This window comes from Oryx dammah, unplaced genomic scaffold (genome assembly GCF_014754425.2).
Source record: "Oryx dammah isolate SB20612 unplaced genomic scaffold, SCBI_Odam_1.1 HiC_scaffold_24, whole genome shotgun sequence".
Lineage (NCBI taxonomy): Eukaryota > Metazoa > Chordata > Mammalia > Artiodactyla > Bovidae > Oryx > Oryx dammah.
In genome coordinates this window covers 85,003,456-85,010,327 of record NW_024070208.1, presented here as the reverse complement: position 1 = coordinate 85,010,327, position 6,872 = coordinate 85,003,456, and positions in this window count along the sequence as shown.

Sequence of the window (6,872 nt, the reverse complement as noted above, 5' to 3'; positions counted from 1 at the left end):
AGCACCTCCCCGGGGTCCTTGCCTGGAACCCCACAGCAGCTCTGCAGGATCCTTGCCCAGAACCCCATGGCACCTCCCCGGGGTCCTCACCTGGAACCCCGCAGCACCTCCCCGGGGTCCTTGCCTGGAACCCTGCAGCAGCTCTGCAGGATCCTTGCCTGGAACCCTGCAGCGTTCTCACCCAGAGCCCTGCGGCAGCTCCACGCGGTCCTCACCTCCTACCATGGCTGCTGGAGACCCACCAGGCTGGCCGGGGTGCCCCACCTCAGCAAGCCCTACCCAGTCACTCGCTTGTTTCATGGGGTCCAGGGGGTGCCGGTACACAGGGAGCCGTCATCCCACCACACAGCCTCATGGATGAGCCAGGGCCTCCCAGAGCCCGGCAGTTCCTTGCCATAGCAAACTCTGCTACCAAGACCCTAATCGCGTTCCACAGGAAAGCCTGGGCTCAGACACGAGCATTTCTGCAGGACGGGCTCTGGGGACCCAGGGGCCACAGGTGCCAAGGGACACAGAGGGCATCTCTGCATGCCAGAACCCAGGGAACGAGTGGGCCCTCCCCCACACAGCCTTACGCGCGCCCCTGATGTCCCCAAGGACGCTGCCCGCTTCCACCACGCGCCTCCTCCGATCTGACAGCAGGCAAGCCTCACTGTCACTCCCCACGCTTCTGGCATTCGCGAGGCTGAGAACCTGTCTTCCGGTCTCAGATCGGCCGCCTCTTTAACATTTTTTCGATATTGCTTGTGAAATGATTTCAGGTTTATGAAAACAAATAGCAAAAGTGGAAAATTCCTGTGTGCTCTCCTTGTTAGAGTCGCTGGTGTCAGCCCTGCACCAGGACCCCTCCCAGAGCCAGCGATCCACAACATGAGGGCAAGTTCTCCATCCTGGGAAGTGTGTAAAGTGACCGGAACTTTCACCCAAACTTCTGTAAAACAAGCTGCCAAGTAGAGTTCGACACTCATTCACACGGCAGCTCATCTTCAGCTTCGAGAACGTGGCCAGAGGCGGCCCGCCCAGCCCCGGAGCTGTCCCAGGGGGCAGGGGGCCCACAGGGCTGTCCCAGGGGGCAGGGGGCCCACAGGGCTGTCCCAGGGGGCAGGGGGCCGGGCGCCTTCCTCATGGCCCTTCCTTGCTGTGCAGGTACTGGGTCTGCCCAACACCTGGCCGGCAAGCCTGCTCCAGCGGACAGGCACACAGCCTCCTGGGGGGCGCTGCCACCCCTCGCCTCCCCCGAGCAGCGGAGCTGTCCCTGGAGGTGGCTCTGCTGGGCCAGCGGGTCTGCGTGCAGCCATCCCTGGGCCCTCTTGGGAGTGGGTGTCTGCCCAGCCCATGTGCCCGAGCTGAGTGCCAGCCCCGGGCCAGGGGCCCTGCCGGTCTCGCCATGAGCAGGTGGGTGAGCAGAGCCATCATCAGGCCCGCTGCCCCGGTGAGGCCTTCGGGCACCACCTGACGACCGCACACACCCCCGCTCCTCGTCCTGGCTGATGGCTAGCTCCGACCTGCAGTCTCGGCCGAAAGACCTTCACACCACACCTCCACCCAACTGCCTCCAGGCTTCACAGAAAGCACATGAGTTCCAAGGTACCCTGGCACGCAGGGCTGCCTGCCTACCCCGGATGTGTAAACGTGGTCTGACTCAGTTTGCACAAGTCCCCATGACCTGAACATCCTCATCAACCTTCAGGAAACGTTAGAAGTCAGTGCTAGCAGGATCACGAGTCTGATAAACGGCTCGGGGACGACCGCACTCATGGAATTGCCCGAGAACCCAGGGTCCAGGCAGCGGTGCTGGGAAAGACACTGGAACTCCTCTCCTCCAAGCCCTTGGCTGGAAATAGGAAACCTGTCAGAGCAAGCATTAGGAGAGCGTCCTCTTAGCCGAGACCTGCGTGTTCTGGGCAGCGCCTCATCCTTCCCAGGCCTCGTGGCCCCCTCCAGCTGCTAGTGGTTTAACATTAGCAGAAGGACCACTCACCCCCCAGAAGGTGCCACTCCTGTGTGAGGGCAGCCAGACCCCACAGATGTTGCAGAAAGGATGTGTCTGTTGCCCTGGCAACCATAGGAAGCTCTGGGTTATGTTGTGAATGCACCTCCCTGTCCAGTCGGGGTCTCTTCTCCTAGGAGAGGGATGCTGTTACTCAGTAGCTAGAAGGTCATCTTCGAATCTGCTGGGCCCACCGTCTACATTTCAACAAGGGCAGGTGATTTTAAAATGCAAATACCAAGCAGATAAGGTTGTGATATGAAGAGGGCTGCCCAGAGCTGGGTGGAGACGGGGTGCTTCGCCCCGACAACAGGGTCCAGGTGAGAGGGGACGCAGCCCAGCCAGGACCCGGGAAAGTGAGGGCTGTGAATGCACACACTGAAAAGGAGAATGACCACAGGCCTCAGGCAAAAGCTGGAGTGTGGGCCCGTCTCACGCTGTACACAAAATCAGCTCTCAGTGGTAAAGAATCTGCCTTCAGTGCAGGAGACGTAAGTGAGGCAGGTTTGACCCCTGGACGGGGAAGACCCCCTGGAGGAGGGCATGGCAACCCACTCCAGTATTCTTACCTGGAGAATGCCACAGACAGAGGAGTCTTGTGGGCTACAGTCCATGGGGTCACAAAGAGTCAGACATGCCTGAAGCGGCTACGCAGACATGCTCAGACCAGACTTAAACGTAAGTGATAAAACTCCTAGACCCTGGGTAATCTTCATGACCTTGGAATTAGCATGAGATTCTTAGAAATGCCACCAAAACATAAGCAACAAAAGAGAAAGCAGGTTGAATGGGCTTCATTAGTACTGAGACGGGCCTGGAAGAGGGCAGTGCTCACTCCAGTCCCAAAGAAAGGCAGTGCCAAGGACTGCTCAAACTGCCGCACCATTGCACTCATCTCACAGGCTAGGAAAGTAATGCTCAAAATTCTCCAAGCCAGGCTTCAGCAATACGTGAACTGTGAGATGTTCAAGCTGGTTTTAAAAAAGGCAGAGGTACAAGAGATCAAATTGCCAACATCCGCTGGATCATCGAAAAAGCAAGAGAGTTCCAGAAAAACATCTATTTCTGCTTTATTGACTATACCAAAGCCTTTGACTGTGTGGATCACAATAAACTGGAAAATTCTGAAAGAGATGGGAATACCAGACCACCTGGCCTGCCTCTTGAGAAACCTGTATGCAGGTCAGGAAGCAACAGTTAGAACTGGACATGGAACAACAGACTGGTTCCAAATAGGAAAAGGAGTACATCAAGGCTGTATATTGTCACCCTGCTTATTTAACTTCTATGCAGAGTACGTCATGAGAAACGCTGGGCTGGAAGAAACACAAGCTGGAATCAAGATTGCTGGGGGAAATAGCAATAACCTCAGATATGCAGATGACACCACCCTTATGGCAGAAAATGAAGAGGAACTAAAAGGCCTCTCGATGAAAGTGAAAGAGGAGAGTGAAAAAGTTGGCTTAAAGCTCAACATTCAGAAAACGAAGATCATGGCATCTGGTCCCATCACTTCATGGGAAATAGACGGGGCAACAGTGGAAACAGGGGCAGACTTTATTTTTCTGGGCTCCAAAATTACTGCAGATGGTGACTGCAGCCGTGAAATTAAAAGACACTTACTCCTTGGAAGGAAAGTTATGACCAACCTAGACAGCATATTCAAAAGCAGAGACATTACTTTGCCAACAATGGTCCGGGTAGCCAAGGCTATGGTTTTTCCTGTGGTCATGTATGGATGTGAGAGTTGGACTGTGAAGAAAGCTGAGCGCCAAAGAATTGATGCTTTTGAACTGTGGTGTTGGAGAAGACTCTTGAGAGTCCCTTGGACTGCAAGGAGATCCAACCAGTCCATTCTGAAGGAGATCAGTCCTGGTTGTTCATTGGAAGGAATGATGCTAAAGCTGAAACTCCAATACTTTGACCACCTCATGCAAAGAATTGACTCATTGGAAAGACCTTGATGTTCGGAGGGACTGGGGGCAGGAGGAGAAGGGGACGACAGAGGATGAGATGGCTGGATGGCATCACCGACTCGATGGACTTGAGTTTGAGTAAACTCTGAGAGTTGGTGATGGACAGAGAGGCCTGGCGTGCTGCGATTCATGTGGTTGCAAAGAGTCGGACACGACTGAGCGACTGAACTGGAACTGGAATACTGAAAACTTTTATGCCTCAAAGGACACCGTCAAGAAGGTGAGAAGACACCCCACAGGATGGGTGGAGCCCCTGAAGCTCACCTACCGGATAAGGGACTTGTGTCTGGAAAGGACTTGAATAAACGTTTCCCAAAAGATGATGTACAAAAACCAACCAGAACATGAAAAGCAGCTCAACATCACTCATCAGGGAAAGGCAAGTCCACGACGAGCCCCCGTCACCCCCGCCAGAGCAGCCGGCAGAGAGACAACAGCACACGCCCTCCTCTGCCCTAACCCTCTGAGGGGCTGCCAGGCTGTTTCCCAGAGAGACGTCACCTTCCCCACAGCCGCACACACCGTAGACGCCCAGGGCAGCCCCTGCGGCACTGGTGAGCTGCGGGAAGACGGAAGCACGTGTAGAGGCGGAAACACCAGCACCGTCTGATGTGAGAGGAGGCAGAAACAGCACACTCCTTCTGAACCTCACAGAGCCCTGCCACGCTGAACCGGCAGAATTAACTAGCATTCTCATAGCTCTGTTTCCCAAAGGGGCACATCAGCAACACAGAGTCCAAATGGAAAGTCAATAAAAATCAGGTTTCTAGCACCGATCAAGGCTGGCATGAATAGCCCACAGACAGACAGCTATGGACGTGTCCTCTGCAAAGCCCTCTGAACCACAGTCCTCCTGGCTCTGCACTGACCCTCTCTCCCCAGTCTGGGAGAGGCTACACGCTGTCATACCTCAGAGGCAGGAGAACACTCAAGGGCTCCTGACTCAAGGACAAGTGCTCATACGCGCATGGTTTTGCCTGAATTTTAAACACAGTGACTTAAACTAATGACCAACCCTGCACTTTTCTTCCTGTGCCCCAACCTTAGCTGCTAAGACACCACATGAAGCTGTGGGGCATAACTCACAATCCCAGGGGTGGGGCTCACTTAGACGAGGATGTGAACGGCAGCCACTCAGGCCCGAGTGTCTGTTTACAGTGCAAAGCTAGGGGCTGATTCTGGGGTGCTGGGTTGGGGCAGGGCTTTCCTAGGGACACTTACAGCTAGAGCTGTGAGGGGGACACGCCCCGCCCACACCCCACCCAGCCCAGCCCCCACATGCTCCACCCCTATAGCCCCACCCACTCCCCCCCACTCCCCCCCCCACACCCCCAACATGCCCCCCCCACGGCTCACTGCCCACATTTGAAACAACACATATTCTCACCATTTGTTTCCTGTTCTCCACCAGGTTGATGCCAATAATTCCTAAGAAAGATCCGAAGCCCAGCTGACGCCAAAGGAAAACAAGGGAGAGTGCTCAGGTCACAGGCCTGACAGTGGGCAGGGAGCAGCAGCCGCCCACCTCAGGACACCCGTCAGAGAGCAGGCGGGCCACCCCCACCCCGGCGGCAGCCACGAATGGCGGGGCTGGGGATGGGCGGGGGCTCACACCCGATGGGTGGGCCTCTGCAGAGCCATCAGACTCGGGGATCACAGTGAAGCTGCTGTGTCTGCTCTTGTCTCTGTTCTCAGCCGTGTTCTCAACTGTGTTCTCACCTTGTGTTCAAATACCTGAACTCCTTCAGTGACAAACTTTATTTTCTTGGGCTCCAAAATCACTGCAGACAGTGACAGCAGGCATGAAATTAAAACACACTTCCTGTTTGGAAGAAAAGCTATCAGCCACCTAGACAGCGAATTAAAAAGCAGAGACATCACTTTGCCGACAAAGGTCCATCTATGGTTTTCCCAGTAGTCATGTATGGGTGTGAGAGTTGGACCATAAAGAAAGCTGAGCGCCGAAGAATTGATGCTTCTGAACTGTGGTGTTGGAGAAGACTCTTGAGAGTCCCTTGGACTGCAAGGAGATCCAACCAGTCCATCCTAAAGGAGATCAGTCCTGGGTGTTCATTGGAAGGACTGATGCTGAAGCTGAAACTTTGGCCACCTGATGCGAAGAGCTGACTCATTGGAAAAGACCCTGATGCTGGGAGGGATTGGGGGCAGGAGGAGAAGGAGATGACAGAGGAAGAGATGGTTGGAGGCCATCACTGACTCAGTGGACATCAGTTTGAGCAAACCCTGAGAGACAGTGAAAGCCAGGGAAGCCTGGCGTGCTGCAGTCCATGGGGTCGTAAAGAGTCAGACACGCCTGAGTTGAACGTATCACTGAGCTGAACACTGAATGATGTGAACAACACATCAGTTGAACTGATTCTGGGAAAAGAGCGTCACGGGCCCCCACCCCAACACGGAGAACATCTTCATGGGGACCCGCCCTCTGCGCCAGGGGGTCAGAGGGAGGCCCGTCCCAGGGTTTCTCCTGGGCCATTGGAGGAGGACGGCTGACCCGCTGGGGAGGATCAGGAAGCCGGAACCAAAGCTGTTCCAGACAGACAGGCTGACAGCCATCACTCAGCTGAGCAGGCAGACAGGTAACTCCCGGGACCGTCCGCTTGCCCCCCCGGCCTTGGCTCTTCGCCCAGGGATGCGTGACGTGGGTGCAGCGGGGAAACCCCTGGGCTGTGCACGTCTTGGCGCCCAGGGGTGCAGGCAGCCTCACCCCACCATGCCTACCCCGGGGAGAACGTCTCAGTTTCTGAAGAGCGGAGTTCCAGCAACGCCAGGGGTGCTGCTCAGAGCAGGGGGAGACAAGCCCCTTGCGGACACACAGGCCGGCCTGAGCCCCGGCTCTGGAGCCCGCCGCACGGTGCCATGGCTCTGCCCACCCGCTGGCTTCCGAG